Source organism: Rhinatrema bivittatum, chromosome 8 (genome assembly GCF_901001135.1).
Source record: "Rhinatrema bivittatum chromosome 8, aRhiBiv1.1, whole genome shotgun sequence".
Lineage (NCBI taxonomy): Eukaryota > Metazoa > Chordata > Amphibia > Gymnophiona > Rhinatrematidae > Rhinatrema > Rhinatrema bivittatum.
Genome location: NC_042622.1, coordinates 110,811,202 through 110,829,392, shown reverse-complemented (window position 1 = coordinate 110,829,392; position 18,191 = coordinate 110,811,202). Strand labels below are relative to the sequence as shown.

The following is an 18,191-nucleotide window of genomic DNA, read 5'->3' as shown; positions in this document are numbered from 1 at the left end:
CAATCCAAGCCTGACAACAGGACCTAGCCCAGAAGGCTGCTCAACCTGCCAGGCATCCCAGGTCCCCAAGCTCCCCCGGAGGCAGGAATGGACGTCAGATTGGCATGCAGAACACAGACTAGAGGGGAGAGGAATCGCTAAAATCAATTCCCTCTTACCTCTTTTTATTATTTTTTTTTAAATTACTCTATCTGAGCTCAGCCCATCCCAGCTGAGTATAGAGTCTGTCTTCGGCTGCGGGAGGAAAGGGCATAGACCTTCACCGCCACGCTTGGCTTCCTACACTTGCTTGCCTTTCAGCTGTTTTTTTTTGTTTGTTTTTAATACAGCTAAGTCCATGCTGGCAGAAACCAGCTCCTGGACCAAGACACTCATCTGAGAGGGGAGCTAAAGATATCACCTCATGAAATTTGACTGAGGGAGGGGCCATAAGATATCACCACAGGAGAGCAGGACAATAAACTTCTCCTTCTACAAAAAAACTTTTAAACACAAACCCCAGTAGGGAGATGAACGTCCACCATCTCCTGGAGTGGCGAATACTGGCAGACTGATGTCAGTGCAGGGGTATGCATACTGTGACATCCGCTGGTAGAGGTGCATAACCCCATTGGTGTGGATCTACCTATCTGAATGCTAAGAAACCCTAGTTTTTCTCTTCTCAACAGTGATTTCTTGACTCACTATTTCAATACCCCAATCTTCTGATCCACTCACTCCACCCCCCTACTATCCCCCTCATGCAAAGCTCACCCCCACCCTAATTCTCTCATGCTACAGAACCTCCAATTTTCCTTGCTCACTCTTTGTCCTAGTCCCTCACTATCAATCTTCTCCCCCTCTGATTCCCTCAATCACTCTCCCTACACTCGTCTAATCCCATCATGGCTTCCCCCCCCAATCCCAATTACTCTTGCCACCCCCCTTGCCCTCAGTCTTGCCTCCCTATTCATTCAGTCAAACTCTTGTCCCATCCCCTCATTCACTTTCCCCCACCCATCCCTTCATTTACCCTCCCATCCCAGATTAAGCCTAGGAGGAGGACAATGGCAGTGCAGCTCTGTTGCTTCCTTCACCTCTGTGGCCCAGGGAGGCTGTTGTGCTTTGAACAGTTTGGGAGACTGGCCTCATAGCTGCAGGAGATGAGGTACATTTGAATGCTGCTCCTGCTGCCGGCTCACTGGGAGGGGAAAGGTGAGAAGATGAAAGATCACGGTGTTTTTGCACATCAGATCAGGTGTGGGCAACTAGAGAATTAGACTGCAACAAGCACTCGATGTGATTTATCTGGATTTCAGCAAAGCTTTTGGCACTGTCCTGCATAGGAGTCTCAAACAAAATGAGAAGCCTGGGAGTGGGTCCCAAGGTGGTGGAATGGATTACAAATTGACTGACTGACAGGCAGCATGGGGTGGTAAATGGAACCTACTTTGAGGAGAGAAGAGTGATAAGTGGAGTGCCTCAGGGATTGATTCTGGCGCTGGTTCTGTTCAATATCTTTGTGAGTGACATTTCAGAGGGGTTAGAAAGAATTTGTCTTTTGGTAGACAACACTAAGATCTGCAACAGAGTGGACATACCTGAAGGAGTAGAGAGATTGCAAAATGATCTAAGGAAACTTGAGGAATAAGAGGTTTGGCAGTTGGCATTCAATGCCAAGAAGTGCTGAGTCATGCATTTGGGATGTAGAAATCCAAGGGAGCTGTACATAATGAGAAGTAAAAGATTGATGTGAATGGACCGTGAAAAGGACCTTGGGGTGATAGTGTCTGACAATCTAAAGGTAGGAAAGCAATGTGACAAGGCAGTGGCTAAGGCAGAAGGATGCTGGGCTGTATGGAAAGAAGCATGACCAGCAAGAAAAGGGGAGGTAATAATGCCCTTGTACAGGTCATTTGTGAGGTCTCACCTGGAATACTGCATTCAGATCTGGAGACAATATCTCAAAAGGGATACAGACAGGATGGAAGTGGTTTAGAGAAAGGCAACCAAAATGGTGTATGTCTGCACCAAAAGAGTTATGACACAGGGAGGCAACCCACCACCACCGGGCACCCTGCAACACCTCACAGCCATGAGAAAAGAAAAGAAAAACTGAAAAGATGTCATCTGGAACTGGGAAGGGAAGAGTGACAAGAGATCCCCGATCGGGAGACCCGCCACCTCCCCCCCCCCTCCCAATATCATTGAAGACAGCGCCGAACCATTAAACGGCGCCATATCACCAGGCGTTGCACGCCGATGGGGTGTGACAGAGGGGCACACCCCTTTGTGCACCCCTTAGTGCAATCCGTAGTGCTAGCTCTATTTAAACATTTAAAAATAATCTTTGCGAACGGATGTCTCTCTATGTTAACATTCATATTAACATGTTTGTAACCTTCCTATGTTTGTAAACCGTTATGATGGCTTTATAATGAAGCCGAATGACGGTATATAAAACCTGATAGATAGATAGATAGATGAGATGAGACGGAAGGACCTGAATATGTATGCCCTGGAGGAAAGAAGCAACAGGGGAGATATAATACAGACTTTTATATATCTGAAGGGTATTATTGGTACAAGGGAATCATGCCTATTTCAGTAGAAAGTAAGCTGTAGAACTAGGGGGACATAATATGAAGTTCCAAGGGAGTAGATACATCCCTTGGAACTATTTCATCACAGAAAGTGTGACGGATGTATAGAATGCATTCCAAGGGAAGGTAATGATGGAATTCAAAAGGGCATAGGATAAACACAGAGGATGGAAATGAAAGTAAGGGGCAGCCTGTGTTAACTGGGGTAACCTGCCCGGAGCAGCATTTACTACTCCAAAATAAATAAATAAATAAATAAATAATTTTTTAAAAAGCTTGCTGGGCAGACTGGATAGACCCTTGGGTCTTTTTCTGATGTCATTTACTCTTATGTCCTCCTCCTTCTCTTCACTATCAAACCAATTCTCTTCTTGCCTTTCTGCTATTTCCTGATACTTAATACATCCCAAACTGGAGATTTTCTCCCACACCTGCCACTGACTTTGGATTGGCAATACTGTGAGAAATTGGGGGTCTTTACTAATTGAGGAGACTGATCAGTGTTCAGTGCGCAGACAGTTACAATATGGCAGGAGGATTCCTCCCCTTTGCAAATAGGCCGATGCAATGTCATGCGCTCAGGCTAGGGCACAGGTTAACCCACAGTTGGATGCACATTTTGGTCATGCGTTCATAACCCCTGATGCAATAAGGGGATCAGCACATCCAAAAGGCACGTCCAAACCAGCGCATAGCTAATAGCACTCTTCACATGTAAATGCCATGTTGAAGAGCACTATTAGCTAGTAACCCTCATGTAAAAAAATAACCGTGCACCCGTTGCGCACATTTTAACCCTCAAAAATTAAACGGCAGCCCCGGAGCTGGAGTTAAGTCTTGAGGAGCCCCAAAAGTTGAACAGAAAAGCTGAAAATTATATTAAGTTGGAGGAACCACAGAAAGCAGCAACATGGAAAAAAAATAAATTTAAAAAAGTGTTGACAGTGGTCAGGTTCGGAAAATGGATGTTCAATTTACAAGGCTATGCATGGGTTAAGAATACGGACGCTCATAAAATCGAGCATCTGTTTTCCTAACCCGTGTACAGCCACTTCTCCTGGGTGCCCCATGCAGAGGAGGTGCTAGAGGCGCACGATTTCCCCTAGTGCCTTCTTTTTTAATGCAGCTTATTAGCATACTGCATCTCGCACCTGAGAGAGGTGGATGGGCGCACATTAGGAAAGCGGGCGCTCAATCATGAGTGCCCATTTTTTGCCTGCCCATACTGCATCGGCCTGAAAGGCTGTAGAGACTGAACATATGTAAACTTGAGTATTGGTCAGACCCTTATAAGTAGATGTTGTGTATATATGCAGCTTGCATATGAATGCACCATTCAGAGAACATTTCACTGAAGTGCTGCCCGGAGGGGATGCTATTATCTGGGTTTCTATAGTCTTCCCCGATCCCTGCCCTACTTCAGGGTCCTCATTTAACATGGTGCCTGCAAAGAGCAAGCCCCTCTCATTGACAGGCCACCGACTCTTTTAGATGGCCCTCCAGAAGGATGCACTGGACCTCAACATTCTTCAAGGTCCACCATGAAGACATTACACTCTTCTTAGTGTGAAACTCTCACAGTGATGTCTGCTATTAGTGACAGCAGCAAGTTTTCTAAACCCTAATCTCTTTCGGTATCCTGCTATGAAACAAAAGTCCTGATCAAACAGTTTACTATAATAGAATTATAATTTAGAATACACTAGCTTATCATGCACTCTGTCCCTTATTTACAAATGTATATTGTCATATACTCACTAAACAAGAACCACAACTACTAAATTCTCTATTCCATGGCATTGCACAATACAAACTCAAATATCTCCAACTTTTGCAGAACATGGCAGCTAAACTTTTAATAGGGGCCAAATCCACTGACCATATTACACCAAATCTGCATCAGCTACGCTGGCTCTTGCTTTGTCTTCAAATGTGTGAATCAACTAGCCCCTAAATAGCTCTCCAAACTTCTGCTCTCCTATACCCCCATGAGGGAACTTTGAGCCTCCCAACACCCCACTGTTCTAGCCACCCCTCCATTAGCTTCAGCTAGACTAATATGCACAAAACTTGGCACATTCAGCTGCTCTGCCCCTAAAATATGGAAACCCTAAAAACATATCTATTCTTACAGGCCTTTGGTTCTCTTTCTGCTACTGGTTAAGGAATTTCTTATGTCACCTTCTAGTTGTTCATCATATTCTTTTCTTTTCCCCAGATTACGGACCTCTAGATTTTTTTTTATTTGCTTTTAACTTATTGTTTATGGTATTTTTTTTGTTTAGTTTTATTATGTATATTAACCATTGTAAGCAGATATGACCGACATTTTGCTGTAAAAGCAGTATATAAACCTTTTTAAATAAATAAATGGACCAAGATCTCTAGTGCTTCACCTGAAAACTTGGCTGTTTAGCCAGGCCTTCCTTTAGAATCCAAAGCAGATTCATCCCTTAGTACCTGCCCATAGAAAGTCTCCCAAACTGCAAATCCCAGAAGGTTTGCCTATTTTCTTGCTACATTTATCTAATGGGTGTTCAACTTACTTTTTAACTAAATATATGCAATTTAAACCCAATGCACCTACTTTGTTACTCCTATCCAACATACCACACTTACTTACTTGCTATCCACTTAATATCTGTACATAACTATTACTTATGTATTTAATACCTTATTACTTTATGTAATCCACCATGGGCCTACCTTTACAAAAAGGTGGAATATCAAATGCTTATAATATAATTATTATTATTATAATTATTATCCTCAAACAAGTTGTCATGCCTAAATCCTCAATCCTCCAAGTTGCCTTTACACCCTGTAAAAACCATTTCTTTGTAAACTGTTCCTAAGCTATGTTCCAATATGCAAGCCACCAAGTTTCCTTGACACATATGTATTAATTAGTTACTTGTTAACTGTTCTAAGTTATACTGTAAAAATAAGCAGCCCATGTCTTATTTGCTGTTCAGTTTTTATGTGAACTGATGTGATATCTCAATCGAATGTTGGTATACAAAAAGAAACAAACAAATAGATAGATAGAAATCGCTTCTTCCCATAACTATTTCATCTCAGAGAGCTAAAAAGAACAAAGGCATATTTTACACATTTCCTCTGTTTGACCCATGCGGAGTCCATGCCCTTTTCCTCAAAGGCAACCCTAATCTACCAACATTATCATCATTTATTTAGATTACACTTTTCAAACCAGAGAGTTCAAAGCATGTTACAAAAATTAGATTTATGACAAGCACAATGTGTTTGGGTTACAATGGGTACATAGTACAAACTGATTAATAGAGTAGATTAAATCAAGGGGAGTAGATCAAGGGGGTAGATCAAAATAGACAAAATGATAAAATAGAGTTGTATTGGGTCTGAGGAAGAAGAGAGAATATTTTGACAAGGCAGTAGGTCAGATATATTGGGCAGGTAGAAAGACAAGGATTGTCTGTATGACATTTGGTCACAAACATAGGCAGGTAATTACATAGAGCAGAGGTGGCCAACTCCAGTCCTCAAGAACGACACATATTCTGGGGTTTCAGGATTTCCATAATGAATATGAATGAGATAGATGTGCATACAATAGAGGCAGTGCAGGCACATCTATCTCATTCATATTCATTATGGATATTCTGAAAACAAGGCTGTTTATGGCTCTTTAGGACCAGAGTTGGCCACCCCGGACAACACAGATAGATATAAAGAATAGAAAATACATGAGGGTTTGTTTTAGTCCATTACCATTTTGGGTATAGGATATTTGGACAATTCATTAATATAAGCAAGATGGTCTGAACAAGGTTCATATGAGCCAGTTTAAGGAAGGAAGGCTGTCTGATAGTCAGTTTTGTGAAATGGTTCATTCTTCAGGTCCAAAGTGTTTTGAAAGGCCAAGTTTTTAGTACCTTCCTGAAGCTGGAAGGCTGTGAGCTAGCTAATGATGGTGGTGGTGTGTGTGTGTTTTTGTGTGTGTGGGGGGGGGGGGGCAGCAGGAGGAGGGGAGTGGGAGGATTTCAGAGGGTTAGGACAGAAACAGAGAAAGATTTGCTCCTAGTGTCGCACATTTCCTTTGGGGTGTATGTGATGAGGAGGGCTTATGTCAATGAACATAGTAGGCATGGTGATACATATGGGGTAAGGAACTGTTTAGGTAAGGAGCAGCCTTAAAGACTTGAGGCCAGGACAGGATTAGGATTTTGAACTTGGCATAGTAGAAAGTTGGGAGCTAGTATATGGATTTTAGAACTGGAGAGATCCTGGCAAACTTACCTATATTTAGCATCATTTGAGTTACTGCATTTTAGATGAGCTGTAGGTGTCGGTCTAGTTTCTTTGGGATTCCAATGTAGCGGGAATTCCAGTAGACCACGCAGGAGATGATACAGGCCTGGATAATTCTGCAAAAGACTGCGGCATTGAAGAGAAGGCGAAGTTGGTGGAGGTGAAAAAAATAGTGGTCGATTTTCTCACAGCTTGGACTTGGGCTTCTATGCTGAGTTGAGAGTCTAATATGAAGCCCAGACTCCAGATTCGGGCAGTAAGGGGAAGTTCCATCCCTTTGAGGGTCACTTTTGTGTGTATGTTGCTGGGATTCTTTATTCCAATTCCAGAAAACCTCTGTCTTTTGTGGATTTAGTTTTAGCTCATTTTGACATAGCCAGGTTGATATCTTCTCTGGCAGATATTTTGGTTGGAGATTTCTTCATCTGGATTTGGGCTGAGTGGGATCAGCAGTTAAATGTCATCAGCATAGGTGCGGTAGCTAACATGATAATTCCTGATAAGTTTGCTGAGTGGTGCCATATATGTGTATGTTGAAGAGCGCTGGGAACAGGATGGATCCTTGTGGTATTCCATTGAAGAGAGGGTGGGGATGTGACAGTGCTGATCCAAGTAAGATGCAAATTTGAAGGATAAGATTTATGTGGACTTTTCTTGCTACTTCTAAATCCTTTAACCGAGTGGCTAGGACTCCATGATCAATGGCATAGAATGATGCAGCGAGGTCGAGAAGTATCAGGAGTGCTGATAACCCCATCCCCAATCTAAAAGAGTCTTAGTTCAGCAACCAGGGTTATTAATACTGTTTCTGTGCTGTAGTGGGGCCTGAAGCCTAATTAAAATGAGGCTAGGCTGTTGTTGACAGGAAGTTTGATAGCTGTGATAGCACAACTTTCTCAATACCTAGATATGGCAGAGTAGGAGATAGTTGTTTAGGTCACTTAGGTCAATTGTTTGGGGGTTTTTTTCCACTGGTGGGTGCACGATTGCTAATTTTTAACAGTCTGGTATGAGGCCTTCTGTAAGAGAGGCATTGATGATGGACTGGAGCTGGCTAAGAAATCCAGATTTTACCTGTTGATTAACCATGAAGGTGAGGGTAAGTAGTAAGTTTGAGGGCAGTTAGGAGGGTGTTCACATTTTCATTCTGTAAGAAGCGGAAAGGTGCAGAGTGTGGCAAGGTGTAGTCTGTTGCACCTGTGGCAGGCTTCTTCCTGGATTAATGTTCAGATCTGATAGGATTCATGAAATTTCATCCTTAAAAGAATCTTGCAAGATTGTTGCAGTTTTCTGATGTGAGAGAGGGGGTAGTGTGGGCAGGGCAGGTGCAAGGTTATTAGGCGCCCTAGGCAAACCTTCTGCCTTGCCCCCATCCCCAGTCTAGGCCCTGCTCCGGCCTCAACCTCATTCACTCAGACTTAGATTCCTTGTCTCATTCACACACACACCCTTACACAAGCTCCCTCTCTCTCACTAACACCATTGCTCTCTCATACAAACACAATCCCTCACACACACACACACACACACAGCTGGTGCTTGTGGCCCACCGAGATTCTGCTTCTCTCGGCTGCGAGCAGGATGGGCACTGCTCAGGGCCCGCCGAGTCTCTACTCTGCTCGCAGGCCACCAAATCTCTACTCCTCTCGGCCGTGAGTGGGATGGGCTCTGCTCGTGGCCCCACACGGCTGCTCTTTGCCGTGCCCTAGGCAACTGCCTAGTGTGCCTATTGGGACGTGCCAGCCCTGATTGTGTGTGTGTGGTGGGGGGGGGGGTGGGAATCTTATGAGCTTAGTTGGATTGTTTGGAATAATTCTAGTTGTGAAGTTTTTGCATGCTGAATTGTAATTGTGAAGCATGCTTTCTTTGCTTCTATGATGGTCTTCAACAGTTATATTCACTAAGTTTTGTCCATCTACTATTAAGATTTATGCAATTTTTGTTCCAGTCTTTGATCAGTTTAATTAAGCAGTTTCGGTTATGGTGTGAACTAGGGGTTGAGTTTAGGGTTTGTTAGGTAGTGACTTTCAATGGGGCTAAAGTATTCATATCAGAATACCAGCGAGGTAGCAGATGTGGCAGGAAAGGGTTTTTTTTGTTTGGTTTTTTTTTTTTAGAGTGCATAGGAAGGCCTCTGGTTTTAGGTGTATCATTGATCTGATCAGTTTAAGATATTTTCTGGAGTGGGTTTGGGAAGAACTCAAATAGTACCATTTGATGGTCTGACCAGATCAGTTTAGTGGTGCTGTTTCCAATGGAGAAATCTGGTAGAAGCTGGTGTGGCGCATATACTAGATCAAGTGTATGACCAGCAGTATAACAGAATCATTGATTAGCTGAGCTATGGCTAGGCAAGGGCTTCCCAAAGCTGTCCTGGGGACTCCACAGCCAGTCGGGTTTTCAGGATATCCACAATGAATATGCATGAGAGACATTTGCATATACTGAGTCTCCATGGCAAATGTATCTGTTAATCCACGTTTGGACGCTCGTTTGACACGCTAGCTTTACCCCTTATTCAGTAAGGGGTAATAGCGCGTCAAAAACGCGCGTCCAACACCCCCGAAACTAATAGCGCCCGCAACATGCAAATGCATGTTGATGGCCCTATTAGTTATTCCCACGTGATTCAGTAAGCAAAATGTGCAGCCAAGCTGCATATTTTACTTTCAGAAATTAGCGCCTACCCAAAGATAGGTGTTTAATTTCTGCCGGCACTGGGAAAGTGCCGGCATATACACCCTCCAACTTAATATCATGGCGATATTAAGTCGGAGGTCCCAAAAGTTAAACATAACTAAAAATAACAATAAAAAAAAAATTTAAATCGGCCCGCGGCTTGAAAACGGATGCTCAATTTTGCCGGCGTCCGGTTTCCGAACCCGTGGCTGTCAGCAGGCTTGAGAACCGACAATGGCAAAATTGAGCATCGGCTGTCAAACTCGCTGACAGCCACCGCTCCTGTCAAAAAAGAGGCGCTAGGGACGCGCTAGTGTCCCTAGCGCCTCTTTTTACCGCGGGCCCTCATTTGCATGCGGGCCGATACTAAATCATGCGCACAAGAGAGTGGCCTGTGCTCGCCCGCTCTCCCGCGACTTTTACTGTATCGGCCCGATAGTAAGCTTCTTCCAGGGCATGATTATGGGGAGAATGCTGCTTTCCACTATAACCTGACAACCAATGAAGTGCTAAAACAAATCCTAAGGTGCAATTGGGGAGATAGAGATATAGGTGAAAAGGGCAGAACAGTGTTCTTTAAAAATCAAGATTATAATATCTGTACATAAATAAAATATACAGTACAGCCACTCAACATGCACCTCAGATCCAGACTCCCCCTTCCTCCCCCACCCATGTGCAAAATCAATTTTGAAGCTTTTAAATCTCGGTGAATGACAGACACTGTTAAATAAAACAAGTTATTAAATACTACGAATAAATGAGATTTGCTGGCAGTCTCCACTGACGGCAGAAATATTTCCCAAGCACAATCAGAATGCTTAAAGCCCATAAACCAATTTAAGACGCTTGTGTGTGTTTGTGTATTCACACGCACACAAACACATAATTTTGTTTACAGTCTGTCAACATCTTAACTGTGTGTATATATGCACAGAAACAGACACACTGTATTGGTCAATACATGTTAGTCAGTGAAATTAACGCAGCACTATAACCTTGTATGTGTGTTTATAAATATAAACCACACACAGAAAAGGTGGCTCATCGCATACAAACACCAAGGTAAATGCTAAGATAGCTGCATGAAGATTATCCCAGCGCCCGTAGGCAATTGAGCTCAGACTCCAGAGCAGGACCGAGAATGCTGCAGGTTGCATTTCTCTGTCACCGGATTTCCAGCGGAGACAAGGTGAAGCAGGGGCAGGCGGGGACTGCGGCCGTTGTGCACCTAACAGGGGAAGAAGGGAGGAGGTGGGCGGTTGAACAAAGCGCTGCCTGCCTGCCTCCCTCTGCAGCTGCAGTGCCCCCCACCTGGCAGCAGGTGAGGGGGGCCCCCCCCACTCGGAGGAACGGGCGTAGCTGCTGACACAGTGGCCGGGGTAGGCTGCAACCTCTGCAGGAGCGGCATCGCTGCATGAGGCCGCTTCAAGCAGCTCAGGAAGTGGTGGCGGCGGCTACACTTACCTAAGTGGGGACGGAGGTGGAAAGAGAGAGAGGTGCTGCTGCAGCCCCTCCGCTGCAGGTGCGCTCCACTATGCAGAGATACTGCTGCTCCCTATTCCGCCATGCCCCCCACCACCCCGAGAACTCCACCTATACAACCGCCACTGATACAGCTACAGCGCCACTCCGCTCTGTTTAAGTGAGGCTCAACCTACCTTGAAAGTTAAGAGTACCATTATTTTTGTTTGGACTCCTTCCTTCCCCCCTCACAGATTGGAGGAGAAGGCAGATAGGGAGCAACGATTGGTTGCGACGCGCTTCGGGCCTGACATATGCATCCGCCTCCCAGCTCGGCAGCTGCTGCTTGGATACCGGCGCTGGGAAGAAGTCGGGTGCCAACGCGCGGCGCACGGGCGTCACTGCAGCCTTCACTGACTGCCTTTCCTAACCCACTGAAACATGCTTCTTCCAGACCATGGGAAGGCGGGAGGCGGACTCCACGTGCCATGTAGCGCCTTAAATTCCAAGAAACAACGCTCTTCTTTTTCAGGATGGCGGATTGCCGTCTGGGTATTTGTCTGTTTTAGTTTTTGTTACTCACTTTTTAATCACACTACATACAGTGCACCAAGTTCGCGCAGCGTTAATAGAGCGTACTTTCGACGATGCACATTCACATAGAATAAAAGGATTTAAAAAAAAAATACCCCTGTCCTATCAGGACTCCCTTAGACCCCATGTTAGATACGAGTGGAAAAGAAACTAAACACAAAAGTTATTAAGAGAGACATAGAGGCACATCAACCTGTCCTCATTAAAGGGTTACAATATATCTATCAATCAACAATCATTTTTTCAGAGACTAGAGGTTCTTGAAAATCACAGGCAACTAGATAGGTATAGTCAGAGGAAAGAGGCTCTTCCATAAAAACGTTTCTTCACCCTTAGTTGGTATTAGTTTATCTAAATTGGTAATGCACTTACTATCGCCAAAATTAAAACCGGGCAACCTCAAGCGCCCTGTCTCCATCGCCCAGCTTAGATCACTTTCATCAATTTATTTGAATTTATTAGGCACCTTTTTGAACAAGAAATTCACCCAAAGCGGCATATAACATTAAAATAGCAACAGAAAATAAAAAATCATTAGCAGCTTAATAATATTAAGGTATACATTTAGAAGTAAATACACCAACGTATTGACAAGGTTTTAGTTGCATTAAGAATTGCTACCTAATATGTCTGCAGAACGGGACAGTTCTGCCATAACTAAAACAGCTTGTAGCCTTACAACCTCTCCAAAAGTTACCATATGCATTCAGAAGAAGAGGCTGCTATCTATAAGATATTAGATAGAAAATAATTATAAAATTATATACAGGTGCTGAAACTTATGTGGAAAGATCTCAAATGAGCTGAGTGGCTAGGTTAATTTGATATTGTTCTGATATAATTTAGATTATATTGGCAATATAGGCTCGGTCTAGTTTCTCTTAATCTGTTATCAAAGAAAATAATTGTGAATGGTAGCTATTAATTAGATCATATGATCTTATCAGCAACTGCTATCTTCAATATGAAAGTTAAATAAGGATGCTCTAATTCTTTCAAGCTTAGCTTTATTTACTTTGCCTATTTTTCCAGATCATGAGTATTTTTTTTATAACACCTCATACTTCCCAGCAGTAGCAGTTTAGCTAATTTTGAATTTGGTCAGATCTTAGAAATTAAGGAAGGTTGTACCAGTCTATTCAATAACAGGTCGATCCAGTAAGGCCGCGGTAGAAACAGTGCGGCAGTGTCAGGCGCACCCTTCCTCCCCGCACCCACAGTTCTCTTCACTAACTCCCCCATACTCTCCTCTAATCGCATGCAAATGCATGCCGCGGCTTTAAAGCAGTAGGGAAGGGTTATGGCCGCGTAACCCATTTTACTGTATAGGCGCTTAATACAGCGCCTATACAGTAACCAGGGTGCGACGGTACCTGTCATTTCAAATGTCATTTCAAATGGCATTTGGAATGACAGGAATCAGGAAGTGTAAAAAAACACGAAAAGTCTTTGTTGCTTCGTCGCTGTGTCTCTCCTCCCGGAGCAGGGCGCGAAAGCAGCCTTGCTCCGGGAAGAGGTGAGGCACAGCGGCGAAGACAGACGGGAGAGGAGAAAAAGCAGAGCCGAGCAAAGCAAAAGCGTGCAGCAAGCCGGCGAAATAGACCTGCGAGCAGAGGCAATAGCAGCGGTTCGGTAAGCCTGGCACCCTCCTTGATGTAGTACGTCCCGGATGCCCCCCCCCCCCCAGCGCGCCCGCCACTACCCCTTTCATCAGCTGCATCCACTGCGACCCGGCAGTCCCGTGAGGCCTACAAAAAAAAAAAAAAAAATCCCCGGTTCCCGCGCCCCCGCACTGGCCCGCCGACTCTACCCCCCCCCCCCCCTCCTCCCGATCGGGCAGGTAGGCGGCGGCGACGAAAACCAAAGCAATTTTTTTTTTCAAAAAGCATCATCACACATTGCATAAAATAATTTCTCCAGCCTTAAAGCGACTTACTTTTGGGATCTGTCAAGTAAGTCGCAAAAGTAACTTACTTTTCTGAAGCCATCACGATCGTAGCTCAAGACGAAGATGGCCGCCTGCACGGGGGAAAGCGTGCAATTGGCCGCTGAAGACGTGAGGTCACGTCTTCAGCGGCCAATTGCACGCTTTCCCCGTGCAGGCGGCCATCTTCGTCTTCGTCCGGAGGAGCTAAGATCATGTTCCTGATGGCTTCAGAAAAGTAAGTTACTTTTGCGACTTACTTTTGGGATCTTGACAGATCCCAAAAGTAAGTCGCTTTAAGGCTGGAGAGATTATTTTATGCAATGTGTGATGTCGCTTTTTGAAAAAAAAAAAAATTGCTTTGGTTTTCGTCGCCGCCGCCTATCTGCCCGATCGGGAGGAGAGGGGGGGGGGGGGGGAGGTAGAGGCGGCGGGCCAGTGCGGGGGCGCGGGAGCCGGGGATTTTTTTTTTTTGTAGGCCTCACGGGACTGCCGGGTCGCAGTTGATGCAGCTGATGAAAGGGGTAGTGGCGGGCGCGCTGGGGGGCATCCGGGACGTACTACATCAAGGAGGGTGCCAGGCTTACCGAACCGCTGCTATTGCCTCTGCTCGCAGGTCTATTTCGCCGGCTTGCTGCACGCTTTTGCTTTGCTCGGCTCTGCTTTTTCTCCTCTCCCGTCTGTCTTCGCCGCTGTGCCTCACCTCCTCCGGGTCGCAGTGGTAGCATGGCGCTGTGAGGGGGGCGAAAGGGTATATACCCATGAACGGATTTGAGTGGGAGCGCTCTGTGAAGCGGGACATGCCCGTGAGGGGCATAATGGGTGGATGCAGCTGATGAAAGGGGTAGTGGCGGGTGCGCTGGGGGGGGGGGGGGGCAGCCCCCACCAGCAGTGAATGAATGCGTGCCTGTGCGGACCCGGCCTAGATTTAACACGCGACCACCCGCCGGCCGTCTCGAACTAACGCGTGTCCCCCCGCCGCCGCTGCCGCCTGGAACAGGCGCCCACCCGCCCGCGGCCTAGATTTAACACGCGACCACCCGGCTCCCGCCGCCGCCGGCCGCCTGGACCCACGCGGCCGTCTGAAACTAACGCGCGTCCACCCGCCGCCCGGAACAGGCGCCCACCCGCCCGCGGCCTAGATTTAACACGCGACCACCGGCCCCCCAGATCCCGGCGGCCGCCTGGACCCACGCGGCCCTCCGACAGGTATTTAAAAATTTTGATTTTTACACTTCCTGGTGCCTGTCATTTCAAATGTCATTTGAAATGACAGGCACCAGTACACCCAGGTTACTGTATAGGCGCTGTATTAAGCGCCTATACAGTAAAATGGGTTACGCGGGCATAACCCTTCCCTACCGCTTTAAAGCCGCGGCATGCATTTGCATGCGATTAGAGGAGAGTATCGGGGAGTTAGTGAAGAGAACTGTGCATGCGGGGAGGAAGGGTGCGCCTGACACTACCTCACTGTTTCTACCTCGACCTTACTGTATCGACCTGACAGTCAGGTTCTCATTCTCACATGCATTTCTCTCTCTCACACACACAGGCTCTCACTGTCACATGCTCTCTCTCATACAATCATTCATACACACAGTCTTTCACTGGCACATGCTGTCTGAATCACACACAGGCTCTCTCTCACTCCCACATGCTGTCTTGCTCAAGCACAGGCTCTCACTGTCACATGATGTCTCTCTCTCACACACACACACAGAGGCTCTCACATGCTGTCTCTGCAAACATTCAGGTCCTCACTCCCACACACATTCTTTCAACTCATCTCATACATACACACTCTACAGACCCTCAGCCTCTCTCTCACCTCTGGGCCTCCTCTTCACGGGTCGCCACATGAAGGGGAAATTCTAAGCACTGTGCTGGAAAAGCTACGTGCTGGGCAATAGCAGTTTGATAAGAGTGGCCTCCTTGTGCAATCCTGCTGACGCAGCCAGCTCGAGTTTCCAGTAACAATGCTATCACTCCCCTAAGGGATTAGTAATCACGAGCATCTTCGCAAACACACCTAGTTAAATACAGAGAGCAGCCTGGGCAAAGTCAGAAGCAGATCCTGCAACGTGGATGCACGTTGAGAATTCCCGCAGCATCCATTCCTGATGGCAGCCCCGGCTTCTCAGCTTGAGGAAATCGGACGGTAAGGTCTTGAAACAAGTACTGCAGGTAAAGCATCTAGTCTATTACATTGCTTTCTGATATGATGATTGTGTGTGATGTCAATTCAATCATTTATAAATAAATTCTTGTTTTATTTATTTATTTATTTATTTATTATTTTTATATACCGACATTCGATCTTAATCGAGATATCACACCGGTTTACATTCAGGTACTGTAGGTATTTCTCTATCCCCAGAGGGCTTAAGTTTTGTATATCCTGACTGCATTCTTTTTGGGACCCTGTAGATAAGTGGTCCCAGACAAGGAGTATTCCATATTCCTTACATTTGGTGCTGTGAGCAGGATGTCTATATTTAAAAAGAAAAATAAAGACAAAAATGAACCGGCTGGTCCGTTTGATTTGGCAATTCCCGGCTGGGAAAAAATGCCATACAAAATACTCGCTCAGGAATGGGCAACAAATACCAGACTAGCAGAAGCATGGGATATAGGGAGTGAGCAGCTAGATATTGTAAAACAATTACAAAAGGTACCGGTAATAGCAGGAAGAGAGCTGGGATGTGTTGGGAGATGAGGATGGGTAATGCTATCTGGCTATCGTACCTGCCATGAACAGAAAAGCATACTACAAGAAAGGATAGCCGGGTTAGAAAAAGAACTAGATGACTTGCTAAAAGATAATGTGATGTTACGATGTCATTTAGAAACTTACAAGCAAAAGGCAGAGCACTTTCAGTCTATTGCTGAATGGGCCGCCTTAAGGGTGGCTCAACACAAATATAGGAAACATAAGGGAAAAATAAATCATACTAAAATACGGACAGTGAATCTGAGGCTGCTGCTGAACCGCTTCCCATAGAACAAACATGTCCCATTGTCTGGAGGTGCATTTTACAGCGAAGTGATGGACAGGTAGTGGAGCAAGAAGGCACACAAGTAATGGGAGATTTCTCTCAGCACGAAATTAGCGAGATTTTAGAACGAATGGGACAAAAGCCCAATGAGGCGATTGATAGATGGCTAGTAAGGCTATATGAGTCTGGCGCAGGAGATATTAACATAGACCAGGCTGATGTTAAACGATTTACTATGATCAGTACTGTCCCAGAGGTACGGGCAGCCATACGCACGCTAGGATGGCAAGGGGGGCAGATGACTACATTATTCGATGCCATCTCTGCCTCTACCAAGCGGAGATATGCTACCATCACCGATTGGCCACAGAGCAATCGTACCCTGCATACTATCAGGGATATTATACAACGTAATAAGGAATTGACCATGCAAGTGTGGTGTATGGGGGATTTAGCGGGTGACTTCTTAAAATTAAAGTTGCCTGGAACTGCCCGTGAGAGATTATGAAAAGTGTATCCTCCACCTATAAATCTATAATGATGACTTTGCTCATTAATAACGCTGGGAAAACTATTGGAGACTTAATTGTCTCGATTCGGGAGGTACAGGATTTGGAAATATATGATGTGGGAGGTAAGGGCACTCAAAGGAGTGAAAGAAGCGAGGGAGCCCAAAAGGGGTTCTGTGATTTACGAAATCGAGACACTGAGGCATGAATATCTAGACGAGATATGTTTGCAGCTCTGATAGCCGCGGGGGTGGCAAAGGAAAAAATTGATGGTATCCCCACCAAGGAAACGTATAAATTGTACTTGCAAAAATGTAAGGGGAGGCAGAAAAAAGTATATACGGAAAAGGGCGGAGAAGACAAAGAACTGACTCAGGTACTGTTACAAAAAGTGAATCAATTATTGCATGAAACAAAGGAACAGGAGACAAATTCGACCAACCCGTTTTCCCCTAGAGCAGGGGTCAGGAACCTTTTTGGCTGAGAGAGCCATAAACGCCACATATTTTAAAATGTAATTCCATGAGAGCCATACAATATGTTTAAAACTAAATACAAGTAAATGTGTGCATTTTATGTAAGATCACACTTTTAAAGTACAATAAGTCTCTGAAAATATTACACCAGGCCTTAAGACACCAATACATCTCCTATTAGGAAAACGGACCAAGTCAGGCTGCTATAGAGTCCTACACAGAAACTACACGCCAGCAGAAAACCTCACCTGAATCACGTGCTGTCCCTCACCTAACATAGAATAAAGAGACCAAAACGCATAACAAGAAGCATGCAGACAAAAACTGAATTGGAAACTGCAACAAGCCAGAGTCTCTGTATGCAGTGTAACAAAGGAAAAAAGAAACATCACACATCCTTATAAAACAAATCAAGAAATATAAAATCATCAGCAGTAAAACTGTACTAACAAAAAGAACATATTTCGAAACAGCTGATGAGTGGAATATCCAATAATTAAAAACTCATATAAAACATTTCCAGATACCAACAAAATATTTCAAAATAGCAGACACAAAGATCCAGTAATGAAAAATAATAAGGATACAAAAATTTTTTTGCTCTGCATACCTGGGAACGTTTGATATCCAGGTGTCCTGAGATTGTTCTGAATTAGCAGGAGGTGGGGTGGTTT

The 18,191-nt window shown here is 45.0% G+C and overlaps 1 protein-coding gene across 4 annotated transcripts in view; it reads right to left on the bottom strand.

The window, feature by feature from the left end:
* Window positions 1-11,409, bottom strand: part of SCAI (suppressor of cancer cell invasion) — a 340,491-nt gene extending 329,082 nt beyond the window's left edge. For 3 of the 4 annotated variants that reach the window (XR_003858238.1, XM_029612830.1, XM_029612833.1), the window contains exon 1: window positions 11,022-11,194. The gene's annotated coding sequence lies outside the window, so the exon portion shown is untranslated. Of the gene's footprint in view, window positions 1-11,021; window positions 11,195-11,215 lie in introns of those variants that run through there. The other variant, XM_029612831.1, reaches the window with a different exon arrangement.
* Window positions 11,410-18,191: the final 6,782 nt, after the last annotated feature.